Source organism: Protopterus annectens, chromosome 5.part0 (genome assembly GCF_019279795.1).
Source record: "Protopterus annectens isolate FY-2018-M chromosome 5.part0, PAN1.0, whole genome shotgun sequence".
Lineage (NCBI taxonomy): Eukaryota > Metazoa > Chordata > Ceratodontiformes > Protopteridae > Protopterus > Protopterus annectens.
In genome coordinates this window covers 1,912,476,478-1,912,503,665 of record NC_056735.1, presented here as the reverse complement: position 1 = coordinate 1,912,503,665, position 27,188 = coordinate 1,912,476,478, and the positions used below count along the sequence as shown (strand labels likewise).

At 38.6% G+C, this 27,188-nt stretch overlaps 1 pseudogene; it reads right to left on the bottom strand.

Annotated features, from left to right (window-relative positions):
* LOC122802435 overlaps positions 1 to 21,193 on the bottom strand; it is a 221,390-nt pseudogene extending 200,197 nt beyond the window's left edge.
* Between the last annotated feature and the right edge of the window lie 5,995 nt (positions 21,194 to 27,188).

The window sequence follows — 27,188 nt, the reverse complement described above, 5'->3', positions numbered from 1 at the left end:
GGATGTGGTGGCCATGACAGTGGTGGTGGAATGTTTGCTCCTAGCCCTTGGTGTTCCTGTTGCAGTTGTTTTTGCATGATGATATTATGTAAATAGCATAGAGTGTTTAATTTAGGCACAAGTACTGTCCGGTGGTGGCACTGTGGTAGCGTTGTCACCTCACAGTAAGACATTGTCCTGTTCGATTCTCAGCTAGAGCGTCTTCTATGTGGAGACATGCGTGAATGGGTGCACCTTCATTGAAGTTGTGCATCAGGGCCGGCAACTCGGCAAGTAAAAATCTACTGCCAATCAATAGCAAACCGGAGTTCCGCTGTGGTGACCCCTAACCGGAAAAAGCCAAAAGACACAACAACAACAACAAGAACAACTGTGATCACACTACAGTGCCCCTCCAAATGTATCTAGGCACTGAAACCGTGACTTCAGCAGCCCAAACACATGCTGTATGATATTTCTTGTTTGAGTGTGTGCCTCATTATAGCATTTCTCTGTGGGTGTGTGTGCATTTCTAATGGGCATCATCAGCCATGGTTCCAGTGCATACCCTGCATCTCCCAGTAAATGCCTTGTGGGCATTATCCCTCAAAACCCTCTGATAGTGCTGTGAGGTGTACCAGATATGGGAGTCATGGTAACTGCCAAGTTGCCAGAACACACATTCAGAATGATTCCCCTACAATTATACATGACTTGGCAGTTAATGAAGTGGAACCCCTTTCTGTTGGTGTAGGTCCTTCCCTGTTCCCCCGGTGGAGTTTCAATGTGCATGCAGTCTATGGCACCAAGACTTCAGACTTCAGAAAAGTGTGCTACGGGGTAAAACTCCTGCTTAGGTCTAGCTCTGTCCTCTGGGGTAGTGAGGAAATATATATAGTCACTGCCAAGCTGTAGCATAGCATTCAGGAAATGGTGTAGGATCATGGATGCTGATGTCTGTGACACACCCAGAATGTCCTCTGTGGGTCCCTGAAAGGCTAACTGAAAACCATTTTAATCTTATAGCACAGTCCCAGGAACGTATGTAACCCATGCACTGATTTTAGTTGGTCTATATTATGACATCGGAATGTCGTACTATCAAACACCTAAACACTGACACGTATTCATTGAAATGCATTTACATGAATCAATGAATACTTACAGTGCAAAGAAACACTTGCCCCACAATCCAATGTAACTAACCTAAACTAAAACAAACCCACCCATGTGGGGAGCTTTTGCCCCACACCCCCATTGTGGGGGGCTGTGCCCCCCACACCCCCCTAACTAATTATACCAACTCCAAGATCGCACTACAGTGGAGAAAAGAGCAACACCAACTGGCCAACCACATCTTTGAACTGGAAGTATTCATCAAGTCGCGTAAATGCGTTTTGATTAATACAGGTTGACCATCTGGTGTTCGGTATTACGACGTTTCGACATCGTAATATAGACTCGATTTTAGTAGCAACTGATTTAATGCTTTTATCCCTGGAATACAACCTGTGTACAATTTATTGTCACATCTAGTCTAAAACTGAACTGGTACTGGGGCACTTTTGGAATACAGTGTATAGTTTCAAGAGTGTCTGCTTCCTTGCCTTCTCATCCTTTTTATTTTGACCATGATCCTTTCTTCCTTTAGTAAGTGTTACTTATTAGCTATACTAGATTGGGGAAATAATATCACTGTATCCTAAAGATTGTTTCTTCTTGCACTATACCTCTGCAGAAACTAATCTCCTAGTCTTCTCATCCGTTTTGTACTTAGCACTAGCACACATCTCTGGTCACCTGTTCTAGGCTACTGTTTTAGCTATTGACTATTCCGTCTTCCTACTATTACTTCCACTGATAGTATCTCTCTGAGCCTGGTTTCACTGACATTATTTATACCTTTCTGTCAGAGAAAAAAAATCATTCTACTTGATCCTATACTTTATGATGCCAGGTAATTCCCTGCACCACCACCACCCTCAGTCCTGTCAATGGACCTATTTAAATTCTAGTGTTCTGTTGTTATTGTGGTGACCTGCTATTACAAATTCTGCTCTACCATTAATTGCCCTATCACACTAGACCTCCCTTTCTCTTTGCTTTTATGCAGTTAATAAACCAACGCATTGCTGGCTATTTAGCCACACATGCAAACAGACAGGTAAATACACTGTGCACACACACACACACACACACACACACACACACACACACACACACACACACACACACACACACACACACACACACACACACACACACACTGCAGCTTACCTTTCTGAACAGTGCTGCTTTGTCTGCCTTACCTCTTTGTTTAATTGGTGAATAACATGTTGGAACTGCATCTGGTACTGCTCCTTGTTTGGCTTCACTTCATCAGTATCTGTGATTGTTAGTTGTCTGTAGATTACCTTCAGCTGAGGCTCTGACACTCACATGTCCGCAGAATGTATCTATGTACTGTTCTAAAAAACATTACTATCACTTCAGTTCTGACCCCAATGTCTATCCTTTTGGAAGTTTTCCATCAATTCTTCGGTCGGAGATGAAAGGGCTCTATTTTGCTCCTGTTCTTAAGTTTATGAATGATGTCTCTTTGTCATAAAATCTGACACTACAGCAAGGCTACATCTGTGACTTTTACTCCATTTGAAAATGTGGTCAGCTACTGTTCACACTCTAATGGTGCCCACTGAATGTGTCCTTAGGCTTATGCCTGATAACCACTTTTTTTGCCAAGCACTCTCCTTAATTTTTCTCTGAAAAGTAGACTATTAACAAGTATACATTTTCATGAATTTAATCATTAATAACTTTCTTTCTGCTGATATGCATATATTCAGTGCTGTCATAAAAACATGTAGAATCTGAAGTGAGCTTATCATGGACAGATCTCTGCAAACATCATAGAACAAGTTTCTAATGTTAGGTCTGCCTTGATATTGTTGAATAGATCATTTATTAGTAACAGTTCCTTTTACTAAAAGGCAGTCTGTCCGATCTAACTATAAAAGTGTATTATTACTCTCCATATTAAAAGTTAGTATATAATTTCTGTATAGGTATAATTTATAGTTAGATGACTCTCTTGTTGTCTTACACAAATTGTCCGTACAGTATTAAGTATGTACTAAATTTTGAAGTGAGCTGCAATTCAGATGCATGCCTTTATCTTTTCTCTGTTATTGTGAACTTGTATAAGTAATCTATAGCTTATTTGTCCAAGATAGTTTTACTAACTAGTTGCTATACATTATATAACTGGGCTCTGTGAAATTCTGTCAGCACTAAATATTAAACCATTATATGTCTGTTAATAATTTTAGGGCACGTTATTTTATAAAAACAAGCATCACATTTCTCTCCAATCAAAAGTTGTTTGTTGTTTTGCAACATCAGCTCCCTGAGTGTGAGTCGGTTTTCATTTTTTAACCCGTTTACTTCATTTTGCTATAATGGAATTGGTTACATTTAAATATTGTTGTTAGAATTCACCTGCTGTACTTTGCTGTCATAATGATATGCTTCTGTATATAAATTAAAATCTTGTGGTCCGCACAGCATTTTACTTCAGCGTATGATAAATTTACAGAATATTTCAAAGCACTTAGTCTCAAGTGCTTTCTCTGTTGACAGTTTTATTGTAGTGTTTGCACTGTGGTGTCTTCATAATTGCCTCTCCTTTTGTTTCAGCAAATTTTGTAAGTATGTCAGCTACCTAATGTACTTAGAACCACTTCAAGATATGTTTGTTAAATCGTTCTTATCTCATAAACACAATTTTCTATCCATTCAGAGAATTAAACTTCTTCACTAAGGCATCACATCAGTCCCTGCATAAAACTTGCTGTTGCCTGCCTATATATGCTACATAACTGAATACAACCAAGGAAAATATGATGCTAAGCCATCTGATGACATCGGGACACAATGAATTCTAGTTGGATCACCTCAAAATCCAAGTCTGTCTATATTTAAATTTGTGTTTCCTAAAGTTGTGTTGCTCAGCCTTTGCGCCCTATATGACCAAGAGAACTTTTAAGCACTTAAGACAACTCAGTAACAACTTCATCTTGAGAGGTAAAAAAAAATGTGTGTGTGTGTGTGTGTGTGTGTGTGTGTGTGTGTGTGTGTGCATATATATATATATATATATATATATATATATATATATATATATATATATATATGTTGTTTATCGAAAAATCACTTTTTCGAAAAACAGAAAGTCAAGCCCACTTTAGCAAAAGTGCACTTTCGCGAAAACTGATTCACCAAAGCATAGTACACTGGGGATAAGGAAATATATCCTTTTCCCCACTGTAGTGCGATCAATATTGGAGTTCATATATTTAAGTAGCGAGGGTGTGGAGAGCACAGCCCCCCAAATGGGGGGTGCCGGGGGGCTTGCCCCCTACAAAAATGTGTTTTTATTTTGTATTTTTTTTTCTGATTTGGTGAATCGGTTTTCGCGGAAGTGCATTTTCATTTAAGTGCATTTTCATTAATGTGGGTTCGACTTTCTGTTTTTTGAAAAAGTGATTTTTTGATAAGCAGAAGTAAGTCCATATACATACACACACACACACACACACACACACACACACACACACACACACACATATATATATATATATATATATATATAGTGTACTTATGATGATCGAAATACTTGAATGTTGATCTCCATAATGTTGACAACAAAAGATCATTGACACAAACGTTGACAGCCACTGCTTATATGCAAGGAAAATCTTTTCTGTGTGTAAATAAAAAAAAATTAAAAAGAAATGTAAAAACACAGATTTTTATAGGGGGACAAAGCCCCCACATCCAATGATAATTATATATACTAACTCTGAGATCACACAGTCCCAGACAAAGGGACATATTCCCTAACCCTAAAGACTGTAATTCTCAAACACCTGTTGATCATCTGCTTTGTCAACCAAACAGATATTGATATTCGGGAGTTTCAACCAAAGCAACTGCTCACATGTCTACATATCTTTCTATAGATATATATCTCAACAGTAGTTCTGCATGTTTTAACGCAATACTGGCTCTGTTTAATTATGTGGTGGATTGCTTCACACCAGCACTGGCTTGGTGCCGCATCCTGATGTTTCAGTTTTATTAACTGAAAGTTATTTTTTCCTAATGCTGTATTGCCTGGCTAGTGCTTTGCCATCTGATGTCTACTTCATTTGTATAGTGGTGTCCATTTTAGTTAATTAATTAGTTTTAAATTTAAAAATATACCCCATATGGATGAATCTGTATAAACAAATTATATAACAAGAGATGGAAATAACTTAATGCTTATATGAGTACCCATTCTATATACCTTAAGACCACACCTAAGCAAATCTGCAAAGAGCTTATGAGAACAATTAGGAAGCCCAGAGCTGAATATTAACTTAAAATAGCATCTAAGCCCAAAAATGGCTACAGATGTTTTTTTAACTGTGGTAGGATGTTAAGAACTAACACCCCGCAATGTTCACAAGCCAGTCTGCAATAATCCTGACCTCTCTGACTCAAAAGAATTACCTAATGTCCTAGCTGACAAATTTAGTACAGATTTTACTCCACCCATCATTATAGCTATTTTATGGATTCCACAACCCTAGATACCTCTTTAAGTTACTATGGAATAGGTCTTAGCATCCCAGAAAAAAAAAAGCCAACAGCACCTCATCCATGGGTCCTGATAACATACCAGTTTGTCTGGTCATCATTACTATATATGGGTGAGGATTTAATAAAGCTTACACTGTCCACTAAGACGATATGAATGTTGTGGCATAATGCACACATGATAGCGACCATTTTGTATTCGGTAAGCAGCTTTACACAGCCCTAACACAGTAAACATTATGGTATGCTAACTAAAGCATAAGCAACTGAATTGTATGATAATTAACCAATCGAAGATGGAGGAGCTATTGAACAATCTATAAAGACTCAGTATAGGTTTTCCCTGCAAATTCCAAATCTTATTGGAATGCAGCCATGGAAACTTCTCTACACAGAAGCAATGTTAGGGGCTGCAGTTGATCTTATACATGTGTATGTGTAACAGGCCCAAGTCTACACTACTGCTGCTGCCAAGAAGGAGAAGGGTGTTTACACCCCATTTAGCTTTTCATGGTCTGCATGATGTGGAAATTGTATAGAACTACAGGGTGGATAGAGACACACCACAGGAACTCTGAAACCTCTGTTGTCACAACTGAGAGCAAGGGCAAATTGAGGGGGTATTAATACTGGTAAAGACTAAGATACATGTAGCACTTAGAATATTAGCTACAGGAACCTTTCAGAAGCCAACAGGAGATATGCTTGGAGTGTCACAGGCATCAGCATCCGGGATCCTACATCAATTCCTGAATGTTATGCTACAACATGCCAGTGATTATATACAGTTTCCCCATACAGCCAGAGACAGATCAGCAACTATGCAACATTTTTACCCTGGAGCACACTTCCCTGAAGTCCTATATGTGATAGACTGCAAGCACATTGAAATCAAAGCACCACCTGGGGAACAGGAAAGGGTGTACATAAACAAACAAGGCTTCCACCCCATTAACTGCCAGGTCATGTGCAATGCTAAGGGAATAATCCTGAATGTGTGGGCTGGCAAACCTGGCCACTACCATGACTCACCTATCTAGCACAACTCCCAACTCTACCACAGGTTTTCCATGGGTGATATCCCACAGCGTCATTTACTGGGGGATGCAGGGGATGCACTGGAGCTGTGGCTGATGACACCCATCAGAAATGCACACCCACCACCAAAGAATGCTATAATGAGGCACATGCTCAAACAAGGAATATCATAGAGCATGTGTTTTGGGCTGTTGAAGTCACAGTTACAGTGCCTAGATACATCAGGAGGAGCCCTGCTGAAATTTCCACTGTCTGTGCCATCCTTCACACTATTATTCTGAGAAAACAGCTGCAGCAAAAACACTGAGAGGAAGTGACACACATCACACCACCACTGGTAAGGTTACCAAAGCCACATGCACGTGAGAAATCAGAGGGGGAACCACCAGCCTCTGTGGATGTAGGTAGTCAAAGTCATACACAATATGCCCCCAACCTGAGGCAATGGATAGCACACATGCTCACCACCTAAGGGGGTAAAACCTGCATCCTATGCACATACATACAGTAAAATCGATGCTAGTCAACACTCACAACTGTTACTTACCCATGTAATGCCTGTGCACTCTTAGCATCACACAGATACAGCCCCGAAGTAAAACACGTATAACTGCTGGGCTATCAAGGTTAGTGTTGAACATGGAATATGACAATAAATGTCTAAGAACACAAATGAATGGCAGATCCTTGCATACTATTACCGGCTGATGTAAGCATAAGGTGTGTGCTATAAGGTTGTTGTGTTTGCAACATATCACACTCACACACAAACCAATGTTTAGTCCAAAGCAAGGAATACCAATGGAGCACTCTATGATTTAAAATGGAAATACCAGGAAGACTACACAAATGTGAGAGCAAAATTCTTGAAACAAAACTTCTGCCGTGGCAAGGCTAATCACCTCTCACTGTGCCCAGCACTCCCCTGGCAGTGTCTGTGTGCCATCTTAGAAGCATAGCACCCCCATGTCATACTTTACATTTCCATGGAATAAGATAGAAGACTCTACAGTAACCAGTCTTAGCAATACCAGTTGTAATGACAGTTAATAAGGCTGTCTATCTGTGAAACTCAATGAATGCTAAAAATGCCTATACCAAGTGTGAACTTTAAGAAGCGCATACAGGTAACATTTGTATCTCCTATTGCATATATATAAAAGTTTTCTGTGTAACATGTCAACAAATCTAGCATGTACTTGAAAAATACAAGTTTAGATTAGCAAGAGCAGAAGCCTCCTGAGCACATAAATCAAAATGAATATCAATCCTCTGTGTTCTACCAATACACAAGTCCTCTCACCTTCAAGTTCTCTACCTACACTGGTACCGTCTCATGGTGTATATTCATGCCTCTGAGCACAATGAAGATACAAATGAGGTGTGAACTTATTAGAATTGTTGAATCCCAAATGTTTGGCTTTGTGTAGCTGGTGTAAACATAGTGTAGGCACTGGGTCTATATTATTCGAATGAAAACCGAAACAAGCAAATCCCGTTAGAGTGACCCGTAATGAGTGAATGTCACAAATATCTTCCCTTTACTTCAGTGGAGTGCAATCTCGGAGTTGATATATTTAAAGTAGTGGGGGTGTGGGGGGTGCAGGGGTTATTGACCCTTGCATAAAACAGTTAGTGAAAGATTTTGTGTATTACTTTTTTTATTTCTGTGCTTTGATATTTGCAACTTTTGCTCATTATGTGTTGCTCAAATGAGTTTCAGTTAAATCAGTTTTCATTTGAGTAATATAGACCCATAGGCACTACCTCAGTGTTTGCTGCTAATGGATTGCAACAGTGAATGATTAGTGGGAGAAATAAGGAAGACATAACAACAATTCACACACCCTATCTGCAGTGGGTGTGTCACATGGGATACACTTACAAAGTATAGAAGTAATTGTAGCAAGCTTTAAAATGGAAGTGAACATTACACATTTCACAGTTTTGGTGCACTGAAAGCCAAACTCTCCTTCCTTTAATGAAAACCATATTTTACTGTCATGTAATATTATCATCCATTTTAAGGACAGTGATACAAAGTGCCCCATAAACGGCATGCGTGAGAGTACAGCACAGATAAGAAAAGAATGAGCGCAATATTAAGAGAAGACAGAGCTGCACTGGTGCAAACAATACTCATAAATGGCTGTGTAATCCTTCATTGCACTAAATATGTAAGTAACACACGCACAAACAACTGAGAGTGTACAAGTGTTGTATATCTTTATAATACTGTGGTGGAAATGGGACTTTCTTATATAGGCAATGATTTTTCCTTCCTGCTGGAAAGCTATTTCTGTGACAGAAAGAGATAAGACCTCCTTACTGTGTTGTGTAGGCTCAGTAATCTTGTGACAAGAGTTGTGTAAAAATATGTAATGTGTGTCACAATGCTATTCATAATGTTTTTCCTTTTTTCTGTGTTTTTTTATCATGTTAATATTTGTGCAGTGCATGTCTTAGAGCAAACACTGTGAAACAAATAATACATTAAATTTCATGTGAAGTAACTTGTATCATTTGCCACAGGTAAGGTTGGGCTACATGTGTATTTTTACATTCAATACTGTGCAGAGTGCTCATTGCAACTGAGGTCTTATTTGTTTGACCTGCTAATTAGTTATGCATATATATTAAAGGGTTGAGTGTTTGACTGTGTATGTGTGTGACATAAAAGTTCAGGAAATAAAAGTTTAATTGTACAACCATAATTCTTCTGATTCACTCAGTTACACATTTAATATATATCTGATATCCTGGGTATGGTCAATGCACCTGCTAAAGATAATTATTTCTATGTGTAATTATTTTTCTAATGTTAATTTTTGTATAAAGTAAACTGGAACAGCAGTAATAAAACATTGGCCTTTGCTGTATTAGACTCAAGGTCACCAACATTGCAGCCCTTAAACTTACACCTGCTGCCACAGGAACAACTAGGCAGAAGCACTCTATTTTCACATTGATTACTATGTATGTGCGCTGACCACCACACAATGTCGCTTAGTGTGTTTGTGAGGTGGCAAACAACATATGATAGAACGTATCCATTTTGAAATTTACAAGTGTCTCCTTGGGGTCTGCAGATGTTGTGGACTGCAGGTGCTGTTGTCTGTTGCACAACGCTGCTTACGGATTTGCTCAATGGCAAGCAAATGATGCAAAAATATATCCTTTTTGAAACTGACAAGTATCTGCCTTTTGTCTGCAGGTGTTCTGGACCTGCAGATGTTGCGGAAGCTTGCCGACCATCACATATATATAATTAATGAGCATGCCTGACAAGCACTTCTTCTGTGGCAAGGATGAAAACCACCTATGTAGAAAAATAGTCTATTTTACATTGGTTTGAATCCCACATTGTACAAGTTACTTTTATCATTGTGTAGAGACATCAAAACATGTGTTAGTTCATAAAATGTATACCCCTAATACATGTCTGCAAAGTTTAATCAATTAACAGTTACAGCAGCATCTAAACCAAAAGCTAATGCCAACTGTCACATTACCCTTTATAGTTCATAAACTATCTTCCTATGTGTTTGGCACTGTTGCTCTCCACTTAACACCATGCAAATGCTATTTACATGATTGTTCTCTTTTGCACACTAGCCGTAAAGTGCAATATCTCCAATTGGCGGGAAAACACTAACTATTGCTGCTGGACCTGTCCGGAAATGACAGGAGCTAGAACGAAGATGCCCAATTTAGGGCTTATAATGAGGTGTGGAGGAGTCCAGAATTTTCATTGCTCTCCTCATGAAGTGCAACAGACTTAGGCTACTGCAGGGTCTCAGTACAAATCTGAGGTTTGGAATAGTCTGGTCAAGGCTGTTTCCAGTGTAACTGGCATTCCACGCACTGGAGAACAAAGCAAGCATCACTATAATGACCTGCAAAGGCACAAGTGGGAACAACTCCACCAGTGGCGGGTTACGTTTAGGACTACTGACATAGCACAGCTGTGTAAGCATACAGATTATAACACTTTAAAATTAGATAGAAAGCTGGATATAGCCAAGACTGGTATGCATAATGTTCATCTCTTTTTCTCCTGTTTTCTCTTACAGTCAACCAGGAGATTGCAGACAATAATGATGTCCATGCTGAGCATTTGAAAAGCCTAAGAGAAGCAAGACGTATGTATGCAGCACAAAAGAATAAAATTACTTTAGCTAAAGTATTGCTCTTGAATACATTATTAGCAAATTAAGACTGCATAGCTTAACTGCAAAATCTAGTATGTATCCTTCAGTCTGTAGCTCAAGCCAGTTGTAGAATTCAATCGTAATAGTGTATTCAGATGTAGGTTCATATTCCACTGGTAACAAATATACAGTACAATAATTTAAAAATATTACATAACAATTTCAACAAAATTGGCATACATGAAATGCTAAGTTAACATAATCTGCATTATTTGATCAAGCATATCTGCGATATATGCATATTGTAAGGCTTACTTGGAACAATCACCAGTCATAGCTTGTAGTTGTTACAAAGTATAGTTAATGTAAAAGTAAAATTGTTTACTTATATCATAATAATTTATTGTATGCCACATATGATGGTACTAATTATCTTCTTAGTTTTCTATTATTCTACCCCTTATCTCTCTTTTTTACTTTTATATGTGTGGTCATAACATTCTGATGTCATCAATTTATACCAACTCACAAAATGATTTACAGCACAGAGAAGTAGGCCAACCAGTGTGGCTCAGCCTACCCTCCCCCAACGGCTCCTGCACTGACACCCAGCACATCTGGGACCCAACCTGACAGTACTGTCTCTGCAGCCCCTGCACTACCTGGGCCCTCCACATCAGGTAGAATTATCCCAGCAGTTTGTGCACTTGTACTCTCCAGGAGTACTGGTAAAGGTGATAAATTTATCACCATGTGTGAGGTCATGGAAAGCACCATTGGTGCATGCCTCAGCCGGAGAGAGAAGATTTAGCTTTGATTTGCAAATTAATAATGCAATAAAAAAGATGCACTTTAAATTAGGCAGACTTTACAGAAACAAACAATACTTAGACAAATCCATCCAAATAAAACTTTCAAAAAGTCTTCTCCTTCCAATCTTATTATACGAGTCTCCTATCTTCATCAATCTGCACAACTCTTTGCAGCACAAACTGCAGTCCTGTTATTATAAAATTGCAAAATTCGCATAAGCCCATCCAAATTGCACCCACCATTGCCAGGCCATTAGAGAACTAAACTGGTTAGAATTTGCTCATTACCTACATTACACATAACTTACCTTTGGCCATAAACTCATTTATAAACCTGTGTGTTGCCCTTCCCTGAAAAATATCATTAAACCTTACATCCCATCCAAAAATCTATGCTCAAACAACAAACACCTACTTAAAGTATCAAAACCTAGTAAAAGAGCAGGTGGCTGCCTCTGTTCCCATCCCATAACTAAACTTTGGAACGGCCTCCCATCATTAGTTACAGAATTAGACAATATAACCTCCTTTAAAAGAAAAATAAAACAACAACTCACTGATATCCCCAGCTGTACATGCAACTCATATCAACAACCTCCTTAATCTACCAAAACTGTTTCACATAGCAAATATACGTATCTATATGCCATACTGTTACACCATATGAGTCATTCTTAATCTTTAGTATTCTAGTCCACACATCTATACAGCAATCGTAACACATTTTCTCTTCTCTCTCACTTTCTACTTTTACTACCACCATTAAATACATGCCACTTATAATCTGCATATTCTCACCACCTAGCTATAAGATTCTAACTATATCTGTCCTACCTTTAAGTGTAACTCTCTAATTCTACCTTCCCACTACACTTACCTTTCACTTTTCCTACTCCTCCCCCTCAAAAATGTAGGTGTATTGTTAAATATTTCTAACTGTAACATTTTCCTACATGCTAATGTTCCATTGTTACTGTATTGTGCCTTTTTAGAACATACGTGCTGTTAAAATAGTTTTATGTATTATTTCACTTGCTTTATAAGTAATTGTTTTTTTACAAATTCATGTAATGATTTTCATGTAACTTGGAGCTTTTCTCCCTGGGCCTCCACTGAAAATGGGTCCCAAGCCCAGTGGACTTTCCCAGTCAACAAATGCCAATAAATAAATAAGTAAATAAATAAATAATTGCTGAATGACATTATGAATACAGATGTAAAAATGTTAGATAGAACTGGATTCGAACTCTGTATCATCTGTGCTCAAAATAAGAGCTCTGTGCTCTTGCACCTGCTGTCACCAAGTCAGCTAGGCAGCACCTGTGTTTTTTCCACTCAGTACTGTCCAAAGTGCTGACTGCTGCACCTCTCCACTTAGTGTGTTTCTCTGGAGGAAACTAACCAGTAAAACTCTTATAATTTTCTGAATGAAACATTGTCCTGTGCTCACTTGTCTCTTAACTATGTGCAAATGGTGAAAGTAGTAAAATATTTTTTAAGATTATAAAATGTATGGCACAACACATTCAATATGAAGTAGTTATGAACACCATGGTATCTGTTATCTGTGTTCACCACAGTATGGATAAGTATTTCTCAAGTTCAACTGGAGTCCTTAAATGTTTATCTCACATGTGCAAATAGCCCTTGATTGTGCAAACCAGCTGCTCGACGGTACGCTACGGAAAGTGCTTATTAGCATGCATTACTTACATTTGCTGTCTAGTTAGTCTTTATCCCGTTAAAGTCCATGTAAAAACACAACCCAAGGGAAGGCACTTTTTTGATAACTGAACACATATTTATACAGTCATGCATCACCTGCAACCATCACTTGAAACTTCTGTCTCAGTACTTGTTCTCATATATCAACTGCACTACAGAAATAAATACAAAAAAATGCATTGTTACATAGTATGTACACCTTTATAATGACAATACACATTCAGATTGTTTTATACTTGTATTAATGTGGGCAGAAATTCTTCACAAATATTAACACACAAATACGATCACAAAAAATGTCTGTATATGACAATTAAAGTGTGTAATGTACACAGCATCCTGGGAAATAGCTGCATAAGTCTCATTTTTGCTACTTGCATCCCTGACAGCTGTTTGCATCTAGTTTGACAAGCTGTCTCTTAAACTATACCTGTACATTGGAAACACAACAGGAAATATACACTCTCATAACAGAATATGTTAACCAGATCATAGAATGATGATGGCATCATCTATAAAGACCACTACAACATGGCAAATACATATTTCATAAGGTTATATCTGTGTATCCTACTGACAGCAATTCAGTTCCATGGAGTACAAATATTTTGAGTCGTGCATTGCTACACATACATTTCATACAGGCCTCCCAACATCTTCTCTCAAACATCTATTGATGATGTCATCCACTATAGGCTGTCCAGCAGCATTTTAAAACTCAAACTTGTGCCATGGAACTTGCTTTAAGTAGTGAGTTCTCTATCTGGTGTACTCAGTTAGGTAGGGGTTCTTATCTCACTGTGGTCAGTTTGTGTGTGGAGTCAGATGAGCTGTGTATCCTACTGTCTGTAATTCAGTCTCATAGAGTGCAAATATTTTTTTGACAGTCATACATGGGTACCCATCCATTTCATACAGGCCACCCAGCATATTTTCTCAAACATTCAATGATGTTGTCATCCACTATAAGTTATCCAGCAGCATTGTAAAAGTGAGATTTATGCTGAGGTGCAGGTGGTAAATGCTAAGTTCTCTAGCTGGTGTACCTAGTTAAGGAGAGGTCTAATCTCACTACAGTCAGCTGGTGTATGCCAGTGTCTGTGTTCACTTAGTTGATATTCACACAAACAGTTCAGATCAGCCTGTGAGACACTCCTACTACCATCTTCTTCTTAACAGACAGAGCTGATATCTTTATATATAAAGTGTTGTCTGACAATATAGAAGCCAGACATGCTGTGGATATTGCATTAAGTGCGGTGCTCTATAGTCAGGTAGGGATTCTACTCTCACTGCAATCAACTGGTGTATGTGTGTGTGTGTGTGTGTGTGTTTGAGTCTTTGTGTCTGTCTCTGTTCAAATGGTTGACATTCAACAGACCATTTTAGACCAGCATGTGAGACACTCCTATTACCAGCTTCTTCTCAACAGATACTGCTGACTCATCAGTTATAATGTGTTGTTTGCCAGTGAAGAAGCCAGATGTCTGCTGTGGTGATTGTGTTAAGTACTGTGTTCTACAGATAGTCAAGTAGAAATTTTACTCTCACTGTGGTCAGTGTGCCCTCATCTGCTGTGCATTATCATGTTGTTTCACATGTCCTTTTCTCCTGTGTTCATTCCTACTGTTCATGTGTGTGTCCCTTTTCAATAGATGCACTTCCCATGAATACATATTTTTAATGCAGTCTGTGTACTCTTGCTTATCAGTATGCCTAAAACAGGTTTGAATGCTATTCTGTACTGACTACATTTACGTGTTAGAACTGCATACATTGCTTTATATTAAACCTTGGTAGTCATTGTGGCTTTCTGCACAATTCTGCAGACCCAGTTTTCTTGTAGTTAATCAGGTTTGCATATCCGAAGGTGTTTGTGCTGCTTTACATGGTTTCCTGTCCAGCAACACTGTTACTTTCCATAAAACTGCACTTGCATTTGTGTAAGTGAGATGTGCAGCATGCATATGCAATTAATACTGCTGCTTATCACACTAACATGTGAACTCCATGTTGGCTTTGCACTATGCCTACGCAGAATTTATTGAATCACCAGGATTGCCTATTTGAACATCTACTTACTCTCTTTAATCTAAGCCCCTTTACTGACTGCCTTCTCTAAATATGAAAAACAGCTATTGTAATGTTGTTTCACAAGGGTGGCCCATCCACAGACCCTGGTAAATATAGACCCATTGGACTACTCTGATGGTGTAGACTGAGGGATAAAGTCCTGACTACGTCCCAGGTGTTCTAGATTTGATTAACAGCTCTGCTGATCAATGGATCAGCAGGGAGGGATGGGTGTTAAAATGCCTGGTGGTAGGGTAGTTCTGTGGGCATCTGTTGTAAGGTGTGGTCTGTGGTGGATATGGTAGAGACATGGTTGAGCTCCTACCAAGGCAAGGTGAAATATCGCATGTCTCCATTGCATGCCTGACCCTCAGACATAATCATGAGAATTTTGTGAGAAGGCAGACTAATAGGGTAGGTCATAAAGGAAAACCCTCAGGTAGATGTTTATGACTAGATGCTGAGAAACCCATAATATCCTAGCCAGCTATAGCCCTTTTGGAACATGTCAGGGGGGTAGGATGTGGCTGGTAGTCTGGTTGATGGATGTGTGACACTGAGTTGGGAACCAGAAAATAATGGTGAGGGGAGGAAAAAGCTACCTCCCCCTCCAAATATTATAGGCCCAGTAGCCTTCCTAGCCTCATATGTAAAGCTATGGAACATAAAATCTCAGACCTCATTAACCAGGACATTGAAAATCTCTTAACCCAGACCATTCCATCAGTTTGACTAATCAAAGGAAGGTCCTGCCTCATTAGCCTCTTCAATTTCCTTGAAAAAGCTGCCAGTGCAGTGGACAGTAGTTATGCAGTGCATACAGCATATCTGGACCTGGCCAAGATCTTCGACAGTATTCCTCATGCAGGCATTATTGATAGACCTGTAAATCTGAAGATAAATCCTGAAGCTGTGTGTGAGATAGCTAACTGATTATCTGACAAAACCAAGATGGAGTTGCAGGTGCCACTTCTGAAACAAAAATGTTAATTACTGGTGTACTACAGGGTTCGGAGTTGAGCCCTCTTATATTTGGCAACTGTTTCTTAGACCTTCAAGTCAAGACTCCTGGCCTATGGTTATCTAAGTTTACAGACAACTGTAAATTGGATGTTATTCAATCTTCCACTGACAGAATTGCTCCAGCATGGGATAAGCTATGTTAGAAAATGGTGTAGTTCACTTTGATAAGCAAAACATGTTTCCGTTCAATATAGATGACACCCACCTCCAGTCAGACACTGTCATAAGGGATCCAGGTACTCTAGTTGATAATTTCTTTTATACTAACCATCATGTCTCTGTAGTAGGTCACAATGCCTTCTGTATGCTTCACCTAATTTCCAAAGTTATTTCCTCTAGATCCAGAAAAGGTCTTCTTTTTATTTTACTCTAATCTCAATAAACCCATTATTGAATATAATTCACATTTTAGCATGTATTTGTCTAAACATATCACTCATCTTGAGAGACATCAGAGATTACTAACAGCAATGATCAGTGGCCTCAGAAATATTAGTCATCATATCTGGCTGACAGCCCTCTCTCTGTAAATAGTCTCTTGGACTCCATGAGAATCTGTGACTAGCCTTTTGAGCCATGAAGGATCCAACCTTCTTTGATCTCTTATTCCTTTGCAGAAAAAAATGGTTCCTCAAATACCCTGTTAATGGAACTTAACTTTTATCAACAGATAAATAGGACATGTTGGTGTGACAGATTCTTATCCCAAGGCCTCCACTGGAAATGGGTATTTTTTACCCAGTCAGACTTCCCAGGTAAACCAATATCAATAAATAAACAAACAAACAATCAAACAAACAAACAAACAAATAAATAAATAAATACATAAATAAATATCATGATGCACCCCATATAGTGGAACACACTTATACTCTATATCATGCAGAGTAGCACCCTTGCCACTTTCAAGATAAACCTAGATGATTGGCTAGGCAGCATCAAATTCCCCCCCCTGGTATATCCTCTATTGCCCTCTTTGAAGCTAGAGGGAACTTGGAATATGGGTTATAGGCTAAGCTTTTAATGATTTGCAGACTGATTGCCTAGTGTTTACCTATGAATCAATGTTACCTTGGGATTCCCAAACATAGTACACCACTGTATGCAATTCATAAATACTACAACATTATATAATGGCACATAAAAGTATGTTCAAGCATAGTATATACCATCCATCTGTGCAGTGGGTGGCATACCACCATAACTACAGTGGGGCGCACTGAGAAGTACATTTAGTGCATGATGGTCCACAGGTGCTGTACACACACATGTAACCTATGACATGGTGTTGGTGATGTATACAACAATGATCTTTTATAGGATGTGTGCCTATTGCAGTAAAAATGTCACTCAGCCAGCAGTGTAGTATTGCAAGTACTATCAGCACTGTCAGTAATCAAATCCTTGTCAGAAAACTGAACACTCAGAATGTAGAAAGGTAGAAGATCGAGATGAAAAGCTTGAACCACATAAGACTGACCTGTAGAATCAACAAAATCAGATATGTTTTGCAGATTTGCATATCCACCTGCACTCCCCACAACTCTGCTAATTATATCTATCAACTCCATGATAACAGCACAGTGGAGGAAGGGCTGCTAGCCCTATCCCTGCTGTGCTGTGATCCTGCACAGTACAAGTCCCTGTATTACACAGGTGATTCTGTTGTTTCTACAGGCCGAGCATATGTGGTTCAGGCTTTTCAGCTTGATCATGTGAGTTTAAATATTTTGGGCATTAACTTTTCTGAAAGGGATCCCAATAATCTGGAACATAAAGGAATACACAGCAGATATTTGTGGATAAGGTGTGGCACTTGTAAAACTTGTACTATAAAACCACTGGACTACAAATAAAACTATGTACATAGATATAAAACAGCCCCAACATATTCAAATATAACAACACATTTAAAATGACAACAGTTAAAAGGCAGTCTACCTAGGCATTAAATATAAAAGGCCCTATCCAACCATACAGTAAGCAAAAAAAAGAAATTATTGATTTGCCTTCAATGTCCATCATGGGAGCTATGCAGATGTGGCATCAGACTGTTTGATCTGTTGTGCATGGCTAAGTTCAGCAACTCCACCCAAGGTACGCGCACGCCGGACAACGTGCACGGCTCCAAGACCAAGTAAACATTCAAAAACCATGAGCCAGCACATACGGTTCCATCCAAACCAACTTTATTGAAATCTAGATTCCTTAAATAAAGGAATCTGAAGACTAAACAGCATACCGGTTTCGGCCATAACCTGGCCTTTATCAATGCAGTTCAAAACATAATTAGGAAACCCGACCCCTGGTGGACCATGCTTATATACTCAATTTTTAAAGTGATACAAATTCCTATTTAATAATAAGCACCATACATTGAGACAATGCACATAAATCACAACATGTGACAAAAAAGTATATTATGATAACATAATAAACATATAAACCATGTGCAATAACATCATAAATTAAATTAAAAAATAAAAAATAAAAATAAAAAATAAAAAATAAATAATAAAATAAAATACAATTATAATAAAGTGTTATTTTAATGAAAATATGATAATACCTAAACATCTTCCATCAACAAATTGTAAAGGGACTTATACGGTGATCAGAGCAACTGGTCAAAACTATTACTATGTGTAGAAAAACGACCAAAATGGGTCATTTCTTTAAGAAACTACATCTACTTAGTTATACACACACCTCCACGCATACACCTACATATATATATACATTTATATATATATACGTGCCATGTGTGTACACCACCTTCCCATTGGATTTGTACTATGCCTACAAACCAACTCCAAGGAGAATATCATAGTTATAATGTGAGTACCAATTATTTCGATATATAAATAGTTGCACATACACGCTAGCCATGCCAAGTTCTATTCCAACATATTTAAACCAGGTTTAAATAAGCCCCCCAATTGAATTATCCATCTTTGTTCCATTTGATCAAGTTTTTGATGCCAACCGGCTTTAAAACCCCTATAAAGGGTAATTTTATCTATAACCACAAACCGAAAGATGGCTGAAGGATGCTCAATGGTATGTTTGAATAGTGCATTGGCAACACGTTTGTTTTTGATTGCACTTAAATGTTCCCCTATTCTAAATTTGACAGGTCTGGACGTTTGTCCAACATAGAACGCAGAGCAACTACATGTAACCAGATATACCACCCAATCTGTGCTGCAATTAGCAAAAACCCTTATTTCAAAAATTTGTGATGTATTTTTACTGGAAAATTCTTTGGTTTGTTGCAAATGCTGACATGCAGCACAATGCCCACAAGGATAACACCCCCTTAATCTATCACCACTTAGGGTTCTTTGTTGTGGTATATTTCCAACATGTCTTTTATAATGTGTGAAGTGAGCATTCAAATTCCGTCCCCTTCGATAAGAAAACTGACAGTTTGCCGGCAACACCCTGCCTAAAACTTCATGTGACAAAAGGATACCCCAATGTTGGTTAATGACATCCCTGAAACAATTGGTATTGTTCCCATAGGTAGTCACCAACCTTATAGGTTGAATATCTTTTGTTGTATTAACAGTCCTATTATTAACTTTGTAACACAATAAATCCTGACGTTCCATTTGTGAAGTTTGACCTTCCGCTTTCACAAGTATTTGAGATTCATACCCCCTGGTAAGAAACCTACGTCTCAGATCCAGACTACATTCCAAATAATCTTCATCAGTTGAACAAATACGTCTAATTCTCATATATTGAGATTTCGGAATGTTGTGGATGGTGTGGCGTGGATGATAACTGTTAGCATGTAACAAAGTATTGTATTTAGGAAACTTGCGATATATAGTAGACGATAAAGTATTATCAGCAAGTTTAATAACTTTAACATCCAAAAATACAATTTCAGAAAGTTCAATATTAGCGGTGAACCGGATACCAAAACTATTGTCATTCAAGTAATCCACAAACTGCATTAAACTTTGCTTATCTCCACGCCACACCATCCAACAATCGTCTAGATATCTCCGCCAGATATCCAGATGTTGTAGAAATTTGTTATGTTGATCATCATATATATACCTAGCCTCATAATAACCCATGAACAAATCGGCATAGATGGGTGCAAAAGAAGCACCTGATCTGCCAATAAGCCTTACCTGCATAATAGAAGATATTCTTTCGTAATACCATTTCAGTGAGCTTAATCAAAAAATTGTTGAAGGATAAAGAATAGAGCTTAGATTTGTATAGCCAAAAAGAAACCGCTAGAATACCCTGATCATGTGGAATATTTGTATACAATGAGGCCACGTCAAGAGTACAAAGTAACCAGTGAGATTCCAGTTGAGAATCATTAATTATATTCAAAAATTCGGTGGTATCCTTGATACGGGACCTAATGAATGGCAGCAAGGGTTTCAAATAATAGGTCAAAAAAGCTGATAATGGTTCCGTTAAGGAACCCCTACCTGAAACTATAGGTCTCCCAGGGGGATACAATGGGTCTTTGTGTATTTTAGGTAAAATGTACAGATACTGGGAACTAGGCTCATCCACCTTCAATTGCCCACCCACCTGTGTCGTAATGATACACTGTTGCACTGATAAATCCACAAACTCATCAATTTCCCTCTTGAAAGAAAGGGTCGGATCCACCTTCAGTGCCATATAAAAACTGGAATCTGCCAACTGTCGTAAAACTTCCTGATTATATACAGAATGATCCAAAACCACAACTGCTCCTCCTTTATCCGCCATAGTTATAACTATGTCATGATTACTGCTAAGCTCAACCAAAGCTTGTCTTTCTAAAGATGTTAAATTATTATCAGTAAGACCATACAAATTGGAAAAGTGTAACTCCTTCATTACACACTCCCTAAAAATGGACACATGTTTGTTCATGGGAGGGACAAAATTAGATTATACTCAAAGATCTTCTGATTTTAAGTTCAGGGAAATTGATGAGTTTGTGGATTTATCAGTGCAACAGGGTATCATTACGACACAGGTGGGTGGGCAATTGAAGGTGGATGAGCCTAGTTCCCAGTATCTGTACATTTTACCTAAAATACACAAAGACCCATTGTATCCCCCTGGGAGACCTATAGTTTCAGGTAGGGAACCATTATCAGCTTTGACCTATTATTTGAAACCCTTGCTGCCATTCATTAGGTCCCGTATCAAGGATACCACAGAATTTTTGAATATAATTAATGATTCTCAACTGGAATCTCACTGGTTACTTTGTACTCTTGACGTGGCCTCATTGTATACAAATATTCCACATGATCAGGGTATTCTAGCGGTTTCTTTTTGGCTATACAAATCTAAGCTCTATTCTTTATCCTTCAACAATTTTTTGATTAAGCTCACTGAAATGGTATTACGAAAGAATATCTTCTATTATGCAGGTAAGGCTTATTGGCAGATCAAGGGCACCGCGATGGGTGCTTCTTTTGCACCCATCTATGCCGATTTGTTCATGGGTTATTATGAGGCTAGGTATATATATGATGATCAACATAACAAATTTCTACAACATCTGGATATCTGGCGGAGATATCTAGACGATTGTTGGATGGTGTGGCGTGGAGATAAGCAAAGTTTAATGCAGTTTGTGGATTACTTGAATGACAATAGTTTTGGTATCCAGTTCACGGCTAATATTGAACTTTCTGAAATTGTATTTTTGGATGTTAAAGTTATTAAACTTGCTGATAATACTTTATCGTCTACTATATATCGCAAGTTTCCTAAATACAATACTTTGTTACATGCTAACAGTTATCATCCACGCCACACCATCCACAACATTCCGAAATCTCAATATATGAGAATTAGACGTATTTGTTCAACTGATGAAGATTATTTGGAATGTAGTCTGGATCTGAGACGTAGGTTTCTTACCAGGGGGTATGAATCTCAAATACTTGTGAAAGCGGAAGGTCAAACTTCACAAATGGAACGTCAGGATTTATTGTGTTACAAAGTTAATAATAGGACTGTTAATACAACAAAAGATATTCAACCTATAAGGTTGGTGACTACCTATGGGAACAATACCAATTGTTTCAGGGATGTCATTAACCAACATTGGGGTATCCTTTTGTCACATGAAGTTTTAGGCAGGGTGTTGCCGGCAAACTGTCAGTTTTCTTATCGAAGGGGAATTTGAATGCTCACTTCACACATTATAAAAGACATGTTGGAAATATACCACAACAAAGAACCCTAAGTGGTGATAGATTAAGGGGGTGTTATCCTTGTGGGCATTGTGCTGCATGTCAGCATTTGCAACAAACCAAAGAATTTTCCAGTAAAAATACATCACGAATTTTTGAAATAAGGGTTTTTGCTAATTGCAGCACAGATTGGGTGGTATATCTGGTTACATGTAGTTGCTCTGCGTTCTATGTTGGACAAACGTCCAGACCTGTCAAATTTAGAATAGGGGAACATTTAAGTGCAATCAAAAACAAACGTGTTGCCAATGCACTATTCAAACATACCATTGAGCATCCTTCAGCCATCTTTCGGTTTGTGGTTATAGATAAAATTACCCTTTATAGGGGTTTTAAAGCCGGTTGGCATCAAAAACTTGATCAAATGGAACAAAGATGGATAATTCAATTGGGGGGCTTATTTAAACCTGGTTTAAATATGTTGGAATAGAACTTGGCATGGCTAGCGTGTATGTGCAACTATTTATATATCGAAATAATTGGTACTCACATTATAACTATGATATTCTCCTTGGAGTTGGTTTGTAGGCATAGTACAAATCCAATGGGAAGGTGGTGTACACACATGGCACGTATATATATATAAATGTATATATATATGTAGGTGTATGCGTGGAGGTGTGTGTATAACTAAGTAGATGTAGTTTCTTAAAGAAATGACCTATCTTGGTCTTTTTTTACACATAGTAATAGTTTTGACCAGTTGCTCTGATCACCGTATAAGCCCCTTCACAATTTGTTGATGGAAGATGTTTAGGTATTATTATATTTTTATTAAAATAACACTTTATTATAATATGCATTTTATTTTATTATTTATTTTTATTTTCATTGTTATTTTTATTTTTCAATTTAATTTATTATGTTATTGCACATGGTTTATATGTTTATTATGTTATCATAACATACTTTTTTGTCATATGTTGTGATTTATGTGCAATGTTTCAATGTATGGTGCTTATTATTAAATAGGAATTTGTATCACTTTAAAAATTGAGTATATAAGCATGGTCCACCAGGGGTCGGGTTTCCTAATTATGTTTTGAACTGCATTGATAAAGGCCAGGTTATTATGCTGTTTAGTCTTCAGATTCCTTTATTTAAGGAATCTAGATTTCAATAAAGTTGGTTTGGATGGAACCGTATGTGCTGGCTCATGGTTTTTGAATGTTTACTTGTGCATGGCTAAGTTGCCATGTGCAGTACTGAGAAAGGCATTCTAGCTCAGTCATGTGCCTGGAACATGTTGCCTGATGCAGGCACCACCAGATATGGAAGGTAAGGCAATGTGATGTCAGGACACTCTGTAGGCAGTAATTTCCATGATACAAAGATGTTGACACATACATTAAAGTGGCCCACTGTACTATTGACAATGGCATAGTGTTGTTGTTGGCACATTTCTTGGCAACCCAACATCTTATGCAAGTACGTAGCTATGACATATGGCAGCTGATGGACATCTCACTGCATTGCCCTATAAGCTCATGAATATTCCACATTCTGGTGCATTTGCCCAATGTGTGGTCCTACATACAGCTCAGACTTCACAGTGCTGACTGCAAAGCCCAGCATGTACCTGCACAGATGGCTTCCTGCACATCTTGCAGCTGCTGGGTGTCCCCCTCAATCATGGGTTGGTCAGAAAAATATAAAATTATATCATATATAATGTACACCCACATCCCCTGCTGCAACATCTGGCATAGAATTACGGTGTTGAACTATATATAGTGGCAGTGCCAGCTCCCTAAATAGTAAAGCTGTCAGTCAGACCACTACCACAAAGATAACAGCAAGGTGCAACAACAGCAGAAAGTCAGGAATTCAAATTATGTCTGGACGAGGAGGATGGGTACTCATGTAACATGATTTTGTTGCTGATGCCATGCAGACGTATAATACTTATATCCATGTTCATATGTTCATGGGTATAAGCAGGTTGGCTACATCAACAGGATAAGTGTAAGTGATACTGTTAAGTACTAATTCAGAGCAAACCTGGGCTTTGCCATGGAGGTTCCTGACGTAAATGAAGAAGACTTTCTGGTTTCCCTTTATTTCTGAGACTAGTTGTGATTCATAATTGGCTTTGGAGGTTTTCACTAGTGATCTAATTTGCTTGTTGAGGCTAAGGAGGGAGTTTTTCCAATTTGGAATTTGTTTCTTTTTATCCTTGGACAACAGTTTCTTTGTAAAGCATGTTGATAGAGGATGTCCACCAAACAGGATTGTGTTTCCTTGAGGAGCAGGTTTTAGTTCTATTGGGTATGGCTGAGTCCATGTTGTTGTACAGCTTATCTTGACTTTGCCAAGGCCTTTAACACAATCCCCCACTCAGGCATCATTGAAAAGCTAACAAAACTTGGTGTAAATCCCTTTCATCAAGTAGGTGGCCAACTGGCTCACTGACAGGACACTCAAAGTCAAAATAGGCACCTCCACCTCTGATAGCAGACCTGTCACTACTGGAGTTCTCCAGGGATCTGTCCTGGGATCTACTTCTCAGAGGTCCAGGCAAAGAAAATGTCATGTGGCTGACCAAGTTTGCAGACGACTGCAAGTTGGGTGCTGTCATTGACTCCCCAAATAATTTTAACATACTGCAAGAGGGTCTCACAGCAACTAATGAGTGGTGCCAAAGTCATGGCCTCAAGCTAAATGCAAAAAAATGTATCATCATATCATTCAACAAAAACAAGACCCCCTACTGATTACCACATCAATGGCAACCCCGTAAGCACACAACCTGTGGTGAGAGACCTAGGCACTCAGGTTGGTAACAACATCGCAGTGGACAGAAAAGCCTTTTACTTGGTTTATCTCATAAGTAAAGGGATTGGATCCAGAAAAAAAGGCTGTCATTACCTCTCTATACTCCTCCCTCATTAGACCAATAATTGAGTATAATGCCCCGTTTGGTATGTACATCTCCAAACATCTGCACCAACTGGAAAGGCCACTGAAACACCTCACAAAGAGAATCCATGGCCTCCAACACCTGTCCTATGCGGACAAGCTCAAATCACTATAACTCTACTCGGTATCATAGAGATTGCTCATGTGTGATCTGTGTCTCGCCTACAAGGCAATCTCAGACCCTGCCCTACTAGAGATGCTCCATATCTATAAGTCTAACTCCTCATGCATTACCCGCTCAAGAGGCCTGAATCTAGTATGCGACATCAACAAAACCTGCTGAAGAGACAGGTTTGTCTCCGAGAGGCTGCCCAGTTTCTGGAATAGACTTCCCATACACGTCAAATAGAGCACCTCACTGACCCTCTTCAAGTACAACCTTGATGAGTGGATGGGAAACCACAAATTTGTCCCTCCAGTTCCACCTCTGTCCCTCACTGACAGGGGTGACAGATGCTGACTGAGGTATCTTTTTTGGGGATAAACTCTTGGCTAGGTTTGTAAGTGTCACAGGGCCATTAGCCTAGTAACCTCCTTATGATCCTATGATCCTATACTAGGCTAATGACCACAAGGGCCTTTATGAGCTTAGCCCTACAATCTAACCCAAATGTGTCTCTGTGTATCATGTTTCTTTATTAGGAGGGGGTATGTTGTTAAGAAGTTTCTAGAGGTTATGTGGGGGTTATGTTCATTTGCACATTACTGTCTGCCTCTGTCTGTCAGAGACATGAGGTCCAGACCCAGAGTGAATTTCCAATTTCCCATCCATTGGTCAAGGTTAAGCTTAAATATGGTTAGGGATGGACTGTGCTTCACATGGTTGGGGAGTGTGTTCCCAAGCATGGGGATCTTCTGAGATATATCTGTTTCGTGAACATGTCTGATTAATGTCACTAGCAAAATACAAATTCTTGGATCTAGTTGTTCTGATGCTGTTCATTTTGTGGATGTGCAAAACATCCATCAGAGCTAGATCCAAGGATGCCTTATATGGCAGGCATAGATCGCCTCTCAGAAATATATAAGAGACAGAGTATACAAACGGCTTTAAAATGATCCATATAGAACAATGTGTTTATATCTTGGATTCTCCTGACAAGGAAAATTTTGGGAGTTCCAACTGTTGCATATGTTTGGTCAGGTACATGCTAAACGGGGTATTAGACTCAATGATGGGTCTGATATGGGCTGAATAAAGTGACACTATGACATCCTTGGACCTGGATGCCATTCCCATACTTATAAGTTGGGTGACAAATAATTATTTTCTTACTACCTTGGCCACATATTGGTTAAAAGTCAGATTACTGTCTACATACATTCCTAAATCCTTGACTACATGGTCAACTGTTTGGGGTGTCTAGTGGCAGTTTTTCCAAAAGGCACTATAATGCATTTCTTGGTATTGAGTTTTAAACCATGACTTTGGCATCAGTCATTTGCCTGTGTTACACCCTGTTGTATGATGTTTGCGTCATGCGATGAATCTATTATGGTGCCCAGTTCGGTCATCCAAAGGCCCTTAACATTAGCCTTTATCTCAGAGAAGTACATGACAAACAGGAACGGTCACAACATGGAGCCCT